Source organism: Maniola hyperantus, chromosome 1 (genome assembly GCF_902806685.2).
Source record: "Maniola hyperantus chromosome 1, iAphHyp1.2, whole genome shotgun sequence".
NCBI lineage: Eukaryota > Metazoa > Arthropoda > Insecta > Lepidoptera > Nymphalidae > Maniola > Maniola hyperantus.
Genome location: NC_048536.1, coordinates 18,110,049 through 18,125,897, shown reverse-complemented (window position 1 = coordinate 18,125,897; position 15,849 = coordinate 18,110,049). Strand labels below are relative to the sequence as shown.

General features: G+C 42.2%; 1 protein-coding gene and 1 non-coding gene across 2 annotated transcripts in view; one reads left to right on the top strand and one right to left on the bottom strand.

The window, feature by feature from the left end:
- Positions 1-15,849, bottom strand: part of side-II (sidestep II) — a 667,447-nt gene that overhangs the window by 582,818 nt on the left and 68,780 nt on the right. The window lies entirely within an intron of this gene.
- TRNAS-CGA (transfer RNA serine (anticodon CGA)) lies at positions 2,329-2,410 on the top strand. The gene has a single exon. It is a non-coding gene; the product is annotated as a tRNA-Ser (tRNA).

Here is a 15,849-nt window from a genome sequence, read left to right as displayed (position 1 = left end):
AACGGATAAGGATATTTTAAGTTATTAACAATAATTAATTTGGACTTCTATTATGTTGACATTTTATTCATTACTAATATTTTGTTTTGATTGTACCTATGAAGTCTATGTATAACTTGTATTTTAATTCCTGCTTATTTTTATGTTTTTAATTTAAGGTAATAATATTCAAACACCAGTTACGGTAAAATGTATAAGGCTGATCAAACATTGTTTCAACCTATTGTACCTGCATTTTATTGAATAAATAATTCATTCATTCATTCATTCATTCATTCATTCATTCATTCATTCAATAACGTCAAAGTAAAATGGACCTAAAGAGGCTTGAATTGAAGTTAAAAATTCAATGCCACTGATTTTAATTTCGCAACGTTTCCGCCACTCGAATACTATCAGCGTTAGTGAGACATCAAGTCTCGTGCTAAGCGTACTGTGCTCAGTAGTAGAAATAAAAAAATAAAAAAAATTCTCAATTAAACTTTTACAAGTACTTTTGAATCGTCAAATCCACTGATTTGGAATGTCTTTCCTACCGAAAAGAACCAGCAAGAAACTCGGCGGTTGCTCTTTGCAAAGATTTAATATACAATATTACGCCATGTACTTATAAATGTAATTTAAAAGTAGGCCAGCGATGGGTTGAGCATGATGACGATCTCTAACTCTAATATCGTGGCCCCACTGCAAAATACACTTTAATGCTGGGCTTACAGAGGCCTATTTGCTTTATTTACGATGCCCGCTAAACAGTTTAGGAGTTACAGTTCGTTACAATTTTAACCTCCCCACGCCCAGCCCCACTAGTGAAGAAGTGGAGATTACACTTCAATGAGTCGCCTGCGATCCCGACTTCCAAAGTAAATACATAAATCAGCTCTGACCCTTATAGTTTACGTTCTAATAAACCTCTAATGGGGCCCCGATTTAGATGCCGTTTTATTTCACTTTCGCTGATAAAATACGGTATTTTTGGTCAAAAATAAATGGCCCTGAACACCCGCACGTCTCCCGCCCTCGCCCGCACTAGGTTAGCTCATGGACTATGCGGGGTGTTCCCTCCCCGATTGCCATCTCGACCTGTTGCGGACAATACTCCCTTATTAGCAAGTATCTACATATCTACATTCTACACTAATTACTTACCTAGTTATTAAACTCAATCGCCCAGCTTTACTCGAGCGGAATTTTTGAATATCCATTCGAGCGAAATCGGGGTGGGGCTAGTCTAAATATATAAAACGAAAAAATTACTGACTGATTGATGTATTTCACAGCTCAAACTACTGGGCGGATCAGGCTGAAATTTGGCAGGCTGCTATTATGACGTACCTAGACATCCACTGAGAATGGATTTTTGAAAATTCAACTCCTAAAAGGGGTAGGTAAATAGGGGTTTGAAATTTGTGTAGTGGTGATTTTTTGCATGGGTATAGTTAAAGACCTGGAGAGTGACATAGACTACTTTTTATTCCGGGAAAATAAAGAGTTCCCCCGGGATTTTTAAAACCTAAATTAACGCGTACGAAGAAGCTACCTTAAATTAAAGAGGAACATACTTTCACGAACTCGGAGCGGATGAGTGCGCAACCGCCGTAAGCAATGATAAAGTTTGATGAAAGCGGGCTCAAATCAATAGATCACGCTTCTTTTACACGAATTTTAATTTAATACCCGAGAAGCGAGAATTTAGGTAAGCACGGGTTCTGCGAATTCGATTAAAAATGAGAACGACGGTATTTTTAATAAAGCGGCGCGTAAAGCCCTCAAACGAAATATGCCTTTGTGCGCGTCACCCAATACCTATCTCTGGGATTAGGTACAACGGGCGGCCTTCGGAGACGGCAGCGGTGGTATCTTCGGTGGTCTATTTCAGGTAGTGGTCCGACCGCCGCCGGAGAAAACGACTAACTATCAGCGATTTTCTCTCTCAAGAAACGGACAATAAATGTACATTCCGTGTCAACGAAAGAGATGCATACCTAGGTATATCAAAAGTTGCTCTCTGACTGTTTACACTGCCGGCGACGACTCGCTTTACTAGTTTTATGGCTGAGCGGCGAGCTTTCAAAAATAAACTCGCTCAGCGATGTTCGCTCGCTTGAACGCGCGCGCACGTTTGCAGTTTGCACAGGACTAAGCGACCGCGGGCGAATGGCGCCCGGCGACAAAACTATCGAAACTCTCGCTTCCCGCTGATCACCAACTCGTTTAAGTTTCTAGTTCTACTCGTTTCTCGTTCATCGTCGGCGGTCGGACCCCTGCCTAAGCTAAAAACAGATAATAATATATTATAGGGTAATTACATTTTTCAGCCGACATGACATAGCAGTCGTGGCCGAGTGGTTAAGGCGTCTGACTCGAAATCAGATTCCCTCTGGGAGCGTAGGTTCGAATCCTACCGGCTGCGTAATTTTTTGATTTTTTTTTATAATGCACTAGTGGACCAGGCAGACGTCATCCTGCCAAAAAAAAGCTTTTTGCCGAAAAGCAGCGCTAGGCGGGTACGCACTGCAAGCGATCCGATTTCCGAGTCCCCAATTCGGAAGAAATTCGAACCGAAGTAGCCGTACCTAGGTACTGTTAAGTACGAATGCTTTCGTATTACCTCGGATCCAAAGTGCGAAAGTAATTATCCGAATTCGGTCCGAGTTTTTATATCCGTATTTTACGGATTCAGATCGAATGAGTGCGTAACCGCTCTAAATATATTTTAAACTTAACAAAAGGAAGTTGTTAAAGTTTGATAATTATATAAGTCAGTCAATCAGTCAGGACTTTGAATTTTAGCAGATTACATTTAGTGGTCTGTGGATTACATATAAAATCCGGAGTGTGTACGCAGCCTAATCTTTGAAGGAAAGCAAGTTGTTGAAGTTTATTCCAAGTGTTAGGCTGTACCCGTAGTACAAGATTTTACGTCTCACCAAACCAAACCAAATTCGAGAGTCGAAATACTTCCGCGTTACAGTAAACTGGATCTTAAGTGCCTTGTTTTAAAGCTCAAGTTTGTCTACACTTCTACAGCCAGCGCTCCAAGCGGAAACATTGCGAAATTAAAATCAGTGGCATTGAATATTTGACTTCAATTCAAGGCTGTTTAGGTCCATTTTACTGTAACGCGGAAGTATTTCGACTCTCGAATTTGGTTTGGTTTGGTGAGACGTAAAATCTTGTACTACGGGTACTGGTAACAAATGTTTCAATGGTAGTTTAACCTTGTAAGTGATAGCCGTTAGCTGCTAAAGCCGCGTAAAGATCGCGTGCGCGTCGACAATCAGTCGCGATATCGCGCGATCTCGCGTCGACGCGATGCTCGCGCTATCCACTTAATTACTGAACAACACTATCTTCCCATCGATCGATAAGTATGGAACAAAACATATTATATACTAGCTTATTCCCGCGACTTCTTTCGCGTGGAACACCAAATTTCAAACCCCTATTTTACCCCCACAGGGGTTGAATTTTCAAAAATCCTTTCTTAGTGGATTTCTGCATTATAACAGCTATATGCATGTTAAATTTCAGCCCGATCCGCCAGTGGTTTGACTGTGCGTTGACAGATCAGTCGGTCAGCTTTTTTATATATTACTAGCTTAACATTTCGTTCATTACCTACCGATCTACATTTTACTCACACCTTGATTGCATCGATTTCTAGCTTAGTTTAGATCATAAGAGGAATGTGCAACATTCACACAAACTCTAGAGAGTTTTTGGATGTAAAGCGGATAAATGTACATTTATTATTTTGGTCAAAATAAAGAGAAAAAAATAAATGAAAAAAAGCTGATGCCCGCGACTTCGTACGCGTTGATTTAGGTTTTTAAAAATCCCTCGGGAACTCTTTGATTTTCCGGGATAAAAAGTAGCCTATGTCCTTCCCCGGGATGCAAGCTATATCTGTACCAAATTTCGTCAAAATCGGATGAACGGATGGGCCGTGAAAGGCTAGCAGACAGACAGACAGACAGAAACACTTTCGCATTTTTAATATTATATAGTATGGATAAGAAGATTAGTAAGCAGTAGTAAATTAAATTAGTTATTAAGTTAGTAAAACGTGTTGCTTAATGAAAAAACTGCCCTACTTTTTACTCTATAACTTCCATAAAATTTAACCTTTCGTTAAAAAAGAACCAATAACACTTAAAGTTAACAAACGATTAGATCTCAGTCTCTAGGTAGGTACCTCAATAAACTCGAGTAATAAAATTCGGCCTTGGCTCGAATTCGAAATGACGAATTGTTAAAATTCCGAAGTCGTACCAATTCCATAAGTCAATTTGCTGATACCTGGGGGAAATTACCCACCAATGTAGCTGCTTAGTGTCGCGAGCTTTGCTACTCATTTCAAAGACATTTTAATGTCCTCCTGATGCCTTGCGCAGATGAGGCACTATTGTGCTCCAAGGACAAAAATTGGTCACAAAGAACTACATCGCCAAATGCATATTGTGTGCATAACTAATCATCATCATCATCATCATCATCCTCGTTAACCGATAGACGTCCACTGCTGAATGTAGATCTCTTGTAGGGGCTTCCACACGCGTCGCTTGAATCCAGCGGCTGCCTGAGCGACTCGCTTGATGTTGTCTATGTAAGTTGTTAAAATTCCGAAATCGTACCAATTTCATAAGTTAATTTGCTGATACCTGGGGGAAATTACCCACCAATGTAGCTGCTTAGTGTCGCGAGCTTTGCTACTCATTTCAAAGACATTTTAATGTCCTCCTGATGCCTTGCGCAGATGAGGCACTATTGTGCTCCAAGGACAAAAATTGGTCACAAAGAACTACATCGCCAAATGCATATTGTGTGCATAACTAATCATCATCATCATCATCATCATCCTCGTTAACCGATAGACGTCCACTGCTGAATGTAGATCTCTTGTAGGGGCTTCCACACGCGTCGCTTGAATCCAGCGGCTGCCTGAGCGACTCGCTTGATGTTGTCTATGTAAGTTGTTAAAATTCCGAAATCGTACCAATTTCATAAGTTAATTTGCTGATACCTGGGGGAAATTACCCACCAATGTAGCTGCTTAGTGTCGCGAGCTTTGCTACTCATTTCAAAGACATTTTAATGTCCTCCTGATGCCTTGCGCAGATGAGGCACTATTGTGCTCCAAGGACAAAAATTGGTCACAAAGAACTACATCGCCAAATGCATATTGTGTGCATAACTAATCATCATCATCATCATCATCATCCTCGTTAACCGATAGACGTCCACTGCTGAATGTAGATCTCTTGTAGGGGCTTCCACACGCGTCGCTTGAATCCAGCGGCTGCCTGAGCGACTCGCTTGATGTTGTCTATGTAAGTTGTTAAAATTCCGAAATCGTACCAATTTCATAAGTTAATTTGCTGATACCTGGGGGAAATTACCCACCAATGTAGCTGCTTAGTGTCGCGAGCTTTGCTACTCATTTCAAAGACATTTTAATGTCCTCCTGATGCCTTGCGCAGATGAGGCACTATTGTGCTCCAAGGACAAAAATTGGTCACAAAGAACTACATCGCCAAATGCATATTGTGTGCATAACTAATCATCATCATCATCATCATCATCCTCGTTAACCGATAGACGTCCACTGCTGAATGTAGATCTCTTGTAGGGGCTTCCACACGCGTCGCTTGAATCCAGCGGCTGCCTGAGCGACTCGCTTGATGTTGTCTATGTAAGTTGTTAAAATTCCGAAATCGTACCAATTTCATAAGTTAATTTGCTGATACCTGGGGGAAATTACCCACCAATGTAGCTGCTTAGTGTCGCGAGCTTTGCTACTCATTTCAAAGACATTTTAATGTCCTCCTGATGCCTTGCGCAGATGAGGCACTATTGTGCTCCAAGGACAAAAATTGGTCACAAAGAACTACATCGCCAAATGCATATTGTGTGCATAACTAATCATCATCATCATCATCATCATCCTCGTTAACCGATAGACGTCCACTGCTGAATGTAGATCTCTTGTAGGGGCTTCCACACGCGTCGCTTGAATCCAGCGGCTGCCTGAGCGACTCGCTTGATGTTGTCTATGTAAGTTGTTAAAATTCCGAAATCGTACCAATTTCATAAGTTAATTTGCTGATACCTGGGGGAAATTACCCACCAATGTAGCTGCTTAGTGTCGCGAGCTTTGCTACTCATTTCAAAGACATTTTAATGTCCTCCTGATGCCTTGCGCAGATGAGGCACTATTGTGCTCCAAGGACAAAAATTGGTCACAAAGAACTACATCGCCAAATGCATATTGTGTGCATAACTAATCATCATCATCATCATCATCCTCGTTAACCGATAGACGTCTACTGCTGGATGTAGATCTCTTGTAGGGGGTTCCACACGCGTCGCTTGAATCCAGCGGCTGCCTGAGCGACTCGCTTGATGTTGTCTGTGTGAGTTGTTAAAATTCCGAAGTCGCACCAATTCCATAAGTCAATTTGTTAATACCTGGGGGAAATTACCCACCAATGTAGCTGCTTAGTGTCGCGAGCTTTGCTACTCATTTCAAAGACATTTTAATGTCCTCCTGATGCCTTGCGCAGATGAGGCACTATTGTGCTCCAAGGACAAAAATTGGTCACAAAGAACTACATCGCCAAATGCATATTGTGTGCATAACTAATCATCATCATCATCATCATCATCCTCGTTAACCGATAGACGTCCACTGCTGAATGTAGATCTCTTGTAGGGGCTTCCACACGCGTCGCTTGAATCCAGCGGCTGCCTGAGCGACTCGCTTGATGTTGTCTATGTAAGTTGTTAAAATTCCGAAATCGTACCAATTTCATAAGTTAATTTGCTGATACCTGGGGGAAATTACCCACCAATGTAGCTGCTTAGTGTCGCGAGCTTTGCTACTCATTTCAAAGACATTTTAATGTCCTCCTGATGCCTTGCGCAGATGAGGCACTATTGTGCTCCAAGGACAAAAATTGGTCACAAAGAACTACATCGCCAAATGCATATTGTGTGCATAACTAATCATCATCATCATCATCATCATCCTCGTTAACCGATAGACGTCCACTGCTGAATGTAGATCTCTTGTAGGGGCTTCCACACGCGTCGCTTGAATCCAGCGGCTGCCTGAGCGACTCGCTTGATGTTGTCTATGTAAGTTGTTAAAATTCCGAAATCGTACCAATTTCATAAGTTAATTTGCTGATACCTGGGGGAAATTACCCACCAATGTAGCTGCTTAGTGTCGCGAGCTTTGCTACTCATTTCAAAGACATTTTAATGTCCTCCTGATGCCTTGCGCAGATGAGGCACTATTGTGCTCCAAGGACAAAAATTGGTCACAAAGAACTACATCGCCAAATGCATATTGTGTGCATAACTAATCATCATCATCATCATCATCCTCGTTAACCGATAGACGTCTACTGCTGGATGTAGATCTCTTGTAGGGGGTTCCACACGCGTCGCTTGAATCCAGCGGCTGCCTGAGCGACTCGCTTGATGTTGTCTGTGTGAGTTGTTAAAATTCCGAAGTCGCACCAATTCCATAAGTCAATTTGTTAATACCTGGGGGAAATTACCCACCAATGTAGCTGCTTAGTGTCGCGAGCTTTGCTACTCATTTCAAAGACATTTTAATGTCCTCCTGATGCCTTGCGCAGATGAGGCACTATTGTGCTCCAAGGACAAAAATTGGTCACAAAGAACTACATCGCCAAATGCATATTGTGTGCATAACTAATCATCATCATCATCATCATCATCCTCGTTAACCGATAGACGTCCACTGCTGAATGTAGATCTCTTGTAGGGGCTTCCACACGCGTCGCTTGAATCCAGCGGCTGCCTGAGCGACTCGCTTGATGTTGTCTATGTAAGTTGTTAAAATTCCGAAATCGTACCAATTTCATAAGTTAATTTGCTGATACCTGGGGGAAATTACCCACCAATGTAGCTGCTTAGTGTCGCGAGCTTTGCTACTCATTTCAAAGACATTTTAATGTCCTCCTGATGCCTTGCGCAGATGAGGCACTATTGTGCTCCAAGGACAAAAATTGGTCACAAAGAACTACATCGCCAAATGCATATTGTGTGCATAACTAATCATCATCATCATCATCATCATCCTCGTTAACCGATAGACGTCCACTGCTGAATGTAGATCTCTTGTAGGGGCTTCCACACGCGTCGCTTGAATCCAGCGGCTGCCTGAGCGACTCGCTTGATGTTGTCTATGTAAGTTGTTAAAATTCCGAAATCGTACCAATTTCATAAGTTAATTTGCTGATACCTGGGGGAAATTACCCACCAATGTAGCTGCTTAGTGTCGCGAGCTTTGCTACTCATTTCAAAGACATTTTAATGTCCTCCTGATGCCTTGCGCAGATGAGGCACTATTGTGCTCCAAGGACAAAAATTGGTCACAAAGAACTACATCGCCAAATGCATATTGTGTGCATAACTAATCATCATCATCATCATCATCATCCTCGTTAACCGATAGACGTCCACTGCTGAATGTAGATCTCTTGTAGGGGCTTCCACACGCGTCGCTTGAATCCAGCGGCTGCCTGAGCGACTCGCTTGATGTTGTCTATGTAAGTTGTTAAAATTCCGAAATCGTACCAATTTCATAAGTTAATTTGCTGATACCTGGGGGAAATTACCCACCAATGTAGCTGCTTAGTGTCGCGAGCTTTGCTACTCATTTCAAAGACATTTTAATGTCCTCCTGATGCCTTGCGCAGATGAGGCACTATTGTGCTCCAAGGACAAAAATTGGTCACAAAGAACTACATCGCCAAATGCATATTGTGTGCATAACTAATCATCATCATCATCATCATCCTCGTTAACCGATAGACGTCTACTGCTGGATGTAGATCTCTTGTAGGGGGTTCCACACGCGTCGCTTGAATCCAGCGGCTGCCTGAGCGACTCGCTTGATGTTGTCTGTGTGAGTTGTTAAAATTCCGAAGTCGCACCAATTCCATAAGTCAATTTGTTAATACCTGGGGGAAATTACCCACCAATGTAGCTGCTTAGTGTCGCGAGCTTTGCTACTCATTTCAAAGACATTTTAATGTCCTCCTGATGCCTTGCGCAGATGAGGCACTATTGTGCTCCAAGGACAAAAATTGGTCACAAAGAACTACATCGCCAAATGCATATTGTGTGCATAACTAATCATCATCATCATCATCATCATCCTCGTTAACCGATAGACGTCCACTGCTGAATGTAGATCTCTTGTAGGGGCTTCCACACGCGTCGCTTGAATCCAGCGGCTGCCTGAGCGACTCGCTTGATGTTGTCTATGTAAGTTGTTAAAATTCCGAAATCGTACCAATTTCATAAGTTAATTTGCTGATACCTGGGGGAAATTACCCACCAATGTAGCTGCTTAGTGTCGCGAGCTTTGCTACTCATTTCAAAGACATTTTAATGTCCTCCTGATGCCTTGCGCAGATGAGGCACTATTGTGCTCCAAGGACAAAAATTGGTCACAAAGAACTACATCGCCAAATGCATATTGTGTGCATAACTAATCATCATCATCATCATCATCATCCTCGTTAACCGATAGACGTCCACTGCTGAATGTAGATCTCTTGTAGGGGCTTCCACACGCGTCGCTTGAATCCAGCGGCTGCCTGAGCGACTCGCTTGATGTTGTCTATGTAAGTTGTTAAAATTCCGAAATCGTACCAATTTCATAAGTTAATTTGCTGATACCTGGGGGAAATTACCCACCAATGTAGCTGCTTAGTGTCGCGAGCTTTGCTACTCATTTCAAAGACATTTTAATGTCCTCCTGATGCCTTGCGCAGATGAGGCACTATTGTGCTCCAAGGACAAAAATTGGTCACAAAGAACTACATCGCCAAATGCATATTGTGTGCATAACTAATCATCATCATCATCATCATCCTCGTTAACCGATAGACGTCTACTGCTGGATGTAGATCTCTTGTAGGGGGTTCCACACGCGTCGCTTGAATCCAGCGGCTGCCTGAGCGACTCGCTTGATGTTGTCTGTGTGAGTTGTTAAAATTCCGAAGTCGCACCAATTCCATAAGTCAATTTGTTAATACCTGGGGGAAATTACCCACCAATGTAGCTGCTTAGTGTCGCGAGCTTTGCTACTCATTTCAAAGACATTTTAATGTCCTCCTGATGCCTTGCGCAGATGAGGCACTATTGTGCTCCAAGGACAAAAATTGGTCACAAAGAACTACATCGCCAAATGCATATTGTGTGCATAACTAATCATCATCATCATCATCATCATCCTCGTTAACCGATAGACGTCCACTGCTGAATGTAGATCTCTTGTAGGGGCTTCCACACGCGTCGCTTGAATCCAGCGGCTGCCTGAGCGACTCGCTTGATGTTGTCTATGTAAGTTGTTAAAATTCCGAAATCGTACCAATTTCATAAGTTAATTTGCTGATACCTGGGGGAAATTACCCACCAATGTAGCTGCTTAGTGTCGCGAGCTTTGCTACTCATTTCAAAGACATTTTAATGTCCTCCTGATGCCTTGCGCAGATGAGGCACTATTGTGCTCCAAGGACAAAAATTGGTCACAAAGAACTACATCGCCAAATGCATATTGTGTGCATAACTAATCATCATCATCATCATCATCATCCTCGTTAACCGATAGACGTCCACTGCTGAATGTAGATCTCTTGTAGGGGCTTCCACACGCGTCGCTTGAATCCAGCGGCTGCCTGAGCGACTCGCTTGATGTTGTCTATGTAAGTTGTTAAAATTCCGAAATCGTACCAATTTCATAAGTTAATTTGCTGATACCTGGGGGAAATTACCCACCAATGTAGCTGCTTAGTGTCGCGAGCTTTGCTACTCATTTCAAAGACATTTTAATGTCCTCCTGATGCCTTGCGCAGATGAGGCACTATTGTGCTCCAAGGACAAAAATTGGTCACAAAGAACTACATCGCCAAATGCATATTGTGTGCATAACTAATCATCATCATCATCATCATCATCCTCGTTAACCGATAGACGTCCACTGCTGAATGTAGATCTCTTGTAGGGGCTTCCACACGCGTCGCTTGAATCCAGCGGCTGCCTGAGCGACTCGCTTGATGTTGTCTATGTAAGTTGTTAAAATTCCGAAATCGTACCAATTTCATAAGTTAATTTGCTGATACCTGGGGGAAATTACCCACCAATGTAGCTGCTTAGTGTCGCGAGCTTTGCTACTCATTTCAAAGACATTTTAATGTCCTCCTGATGCCTTGCGCAGATGAGGCACTATTGTGCTCCAAGGACAAAAATTGGTCACAAAGAACTACATCGCCAAATGCATATTGTGTGCATAACTAATCATCATCATCATCATCATCCTCGTTAACCGATAGACGTCTACTGCTGGATGTAGATCTCTTGTAGGGGGTTCCACACGCGTCGCTTGAATCCAGCGGCTGCCTGAGCGACTCGCTTGATGTTGTCTGTGTGAGTTGTTAAAATTCCGAAGTCGCACCAATTCCATAAGTCAATTTGTTAATACCTGGGGGAAATTACCCACCAATGTAGCTGCTTAGTGTCGCGAGCTTTGCTACTCATTTCAAAGACATTTTAATGTCCTCCTGATGCCTTGCGCAGATGAGGCACTATTGTGCTCCAAGGACAAAAATTGGTCACAAAGAACTACATCGCCAAATGCATATTGTGTGCATAACTAATCATCATCATCATCATCATCATCCTCGTTAACCGATAGACGTCCACTGCTGAATGTAGATCTCTTGTAGGGGCTTCCACACGCGTCGCTTGAATCCAGCGGCTGCCTGAGCGACTCGCTTGATGTTGTCTATGTAAGTTGTTAAAATTCCGAAATCGTACCAATTTCATAAGTTAATTTGCTGATACCTGGGGGAAATTACCCACCAATGTAGCTGCTTAGTGTCGCGAGCTTTGCTACTCATTTCAAAGACATTTTAATGTCCTCCTGATGCCTTGCGCAGATGAGGCACTATTGTGCTCCAAGGACAAAAATTGGTCACAAAGAACTACATCGCCAAATGCATATTGTGTGCATAACTAATCATCATCATCATCATCATCCTCGTTAACCGATAGACGTCTACTGCTGGATGTAGATCTCTTGTAGGGGGTTCCACACGCGTCGCTTGAATCCAGCGGCTGCCTGAGCGACTCGCTTGATGTTGTCTGTGTGAGTTGTTAAAATTCCGAAGTCGCACCAATTCCATAAGTCAATTTGTTAATACCTGGGGGAAATTACCCACCAATGTAGCTGCTTAGTGTCGCGAGCTTTGCTACTCATTTCAAAGACATTTTAATGTCCTCCTGATGCCTTGCGCAGATGAGGCACTATTGTGCTCCAAGGACAAAAATTGGTCACAAAGAACTACATCGCCAAATGCATATTGTGTGCATAACTAATCATCATCATCATCATCATCATCCTCGTTAACCGATAGACGTCCACTGCTGGATGTAGATCTCTTGTAGGGGCTTCCACACGCGTCGCTTGAATCCAGCGGCTGCCTGAGCGACTCGCTTGATGTTGTCTATGTAAGTTGTTAAAATTCCGAAATCGTACCAATTTCATAAGTTAATTTGCTGATACCTGGGGGAAATTACCCACCAATGTAGCTGCTTAGTGTCGCGAGCTTTGCTACTCATTTCAAAGACATTTTAATGTCCTCCTGATGCCTTGCGCAGATGAGGCACTATTGTGCTCCAAGGACAAAAATTGGTCACAAAGAACTACATCGCCAAATGCATATTGTGTGCATAACTAATCATCATCATCATCATCATCATCCTCGTTAACCGATAGACGTCCACTGCTGAATGTAGATCTCTTGTAGGGGCTTCCACACGCGTCGCTTGAATCCAGCGGCTGCCTGAGCGACTCGCTTGATGTTGTCTATGTAAGTTGTTAAAATTCCGAAATCGTACCAATTTCATAAGTTAATTTGCTGATACCTGGGGGAAATTACCCACCAATGTAGCTGCTTAGTGTCGCGAGCTTTGCTACTCATTTCAAAGACATTTTAATGTCCTCCTGATGCCTTGCGCAGATGAGGCACTATTGTGCTCCAAGGACAAAAATTGGTCACAAAGAACTACATCGCCAAATGCATATTGTGTGCATAACTAATCATCATCATCATCATCATCATCCTCGTTAACCGATAGACGTCCTCTGCTGGATGTAGATCTCTTGTAGGGACTTCCACACGCGTCGCTTGAATCCAGCGGCTGCCTGAGCGACTCGCTTGATGTTGTCTGTGTGAGGTGTTAAAATTTGAAGTCGTATCAATTCCATAAGTCAATTTGCTGATACCTGGGGGAAATTACCCACCAATGTAGCTGCTGAGTGTCGCGAGCTTTGCTACTCATTTCAAAGACATTTTAATGTCCTCCTGATGCCTTGCGCAGATGAGGCACTATTGTGCTCCAAGGACAAAAATTGGTCACAAAGAACTACATCGCCAAATGCATATTGTGTGCATAACTAATCATCATCATCATCGTCGTTAACCGATAGACGTCCTCTGCTGGATGTAGATCTCTTGTAGGGAGTTCCACACGCGTCGCTTGAATCCAGCGGCTGCCTGAGCGACTCGCTTGATGTTGTCTGTGTGAGTTGTTAAAATTCCGAAGTCGTACCAATTCCATAAGTCAATTTGCTGATACCTGGGGGAAATTACCCACCAATGTAGCTGCTTAGTGCCGCGAGCTTTGCTGCTCATTTACTTCTAATAGAACAAGATCCTAGGACCACCAGACGTTATTTATTTTCTGAGAAACAAAATGTGTGGAATAGAGTAGAGTAGTTTTTTTTTCAGATACAAGGTAGCCTTTTACTGCAATCTCACCTGGTGGTAAGTGATGATGCAGTCTAAGATGGAAGCGGGCTAACCTGGTAGGGGTATGGCAGTTTTTATTAAACCCATGCCTCTTTGGTTTCTACACAGCCTCGTACCGGAACGCTAAATCGCTTGGCGGTATACGGCTTTGCCGGTAGGGTAGTAGATAGCCACGGCCGATGCCTCCTACCAGTCCAGATTAGAAATTTGGAAATTATTAAATTCCAAACCGAATCGAACCCGGGACCTCCCACTAACAAGATCAGCGCTTACAACTGCGCCAAGGAGGTCGTCAAAAAATAGAGATAGAGCAAGCAAGCTTAAAGACAGTTTGAAAACCCATAATATACTGTATCCCCGTATAGAGGTATTACCTAGTTATCTCCCACTTGGCTCGGCATTCCGCATACATTATCGCTGTCATGTATGTATGTATGAACTGGGAGCGTCGTATTAACATACGGAACACGTCAAGCGCCCCGTTCGGTTTGTAAATGTGCTGAATCCTAATGTCACATCAGTTTTCCAGTTTGAAGACGTCAATGGATGGAAACTAGGGCAGTTACATCTAGATCTAGGCGAAAGAGATTCTAAAAATAAGTGCTACTTTTCGGATTTATGTGCGTTTTAAGTATCTAATTAAATATCACTTGATTTAACGGTGAAGGAAAACATCGTGAGGAAACCTGATTGCCTGAGAGTTCTCCATATTAAAAAATAAATTAATGCTTTTTTTTTTGACTAACAAATGGATCATATTGGTTAGTAATTACAAGTAACTTAAACCTATTTTTAGTAAAATATCTATCTACCGGCAAAACCGTGCCGCCAAGCGATTTAGTGTTCCAGTACGATGCCGTGTAGAAACCAAAGGGGTTTGGGGTTTACAAGACACGGTTTTGCCGGTAGGGTGGTAACTAGCCACGGCCAAAGCCTCCCAACACAACTCTTAGACAGCATCATCACTAACCACCAGATAAGATCGCAGTCAAGGGCTAGCTTGTATTGGAATAAAAGAAATTATTAATTTACGAAACCCACCAAACATACGCTTCCCAGTATGACGTCAGTTTTCCGACAGTAATTATTCACTCTCAACGCAACACGACACGCTGTCTCATCGAGTGTCAAGTGTCGGGACACTGATAGTGTATCGCGTCATGTCCCTCATCAACGGCAAGAGGGGTTCTGTATACATGTTTTGTGTTTGCCTCTAACTAATATTAATAGTTACCGATATTGATCAATAGAAACTCAACCCTAGCTCTCTCCACAGCCTGCTGAGTGACTGAGCTTTTTTAACCGACTTCAAAAAAAGGAGGAGGTTCTCAATTCGTCGGAATCGAATCGAATTTTTTTTTTTTTTATGTATGTTCCCCGATTACTCAAAAACGCCTGGACCGATTTTGAAAATTCTTTTTTTGTTTGAAAGGGTATACTTCAAAGTTGGTCCCATTTCAATTTGGTGAAGATCTGATGAACATCTTCGAAGATAGATACTGGAACTCCTCAACGGATAAGAGTAAATTGCTCGCGATCAGTGTAATAGCTTAGTAAACAGTAGATTTTTAACCAGTCATAGCATAATTCCATGGGGCCACTAAAAATTGTGAAATAAATTTTTTTTACAAAAAAAATAAAAACCGACTTCGTTACATAAACACTAAAAATTGAAAAATAATTTAATTTATTACCGAATATATTATGTATACAAGAGTTAATATAGTTCCATAATAATATTTTTTGGGGTCGGTGCCAATGAGGTGCCATTGTGGAGTCCCATAAAAATATGAAGTCTAGAGTCTAGACGATTCGCGCAGCTAAAGCTAATTGGCACCGGCACCAAAAAATATTATTATGGAACTATATTAACTCTTGTATACATAATATATTCGGTAATAAATTAAATTATTTTTCAATTTTTAGTGTTTATGTAATTTGAAATAAAAATGGCGAGCAAACGAGCAGGCGGTCACCTGATGTTAAGTGATTA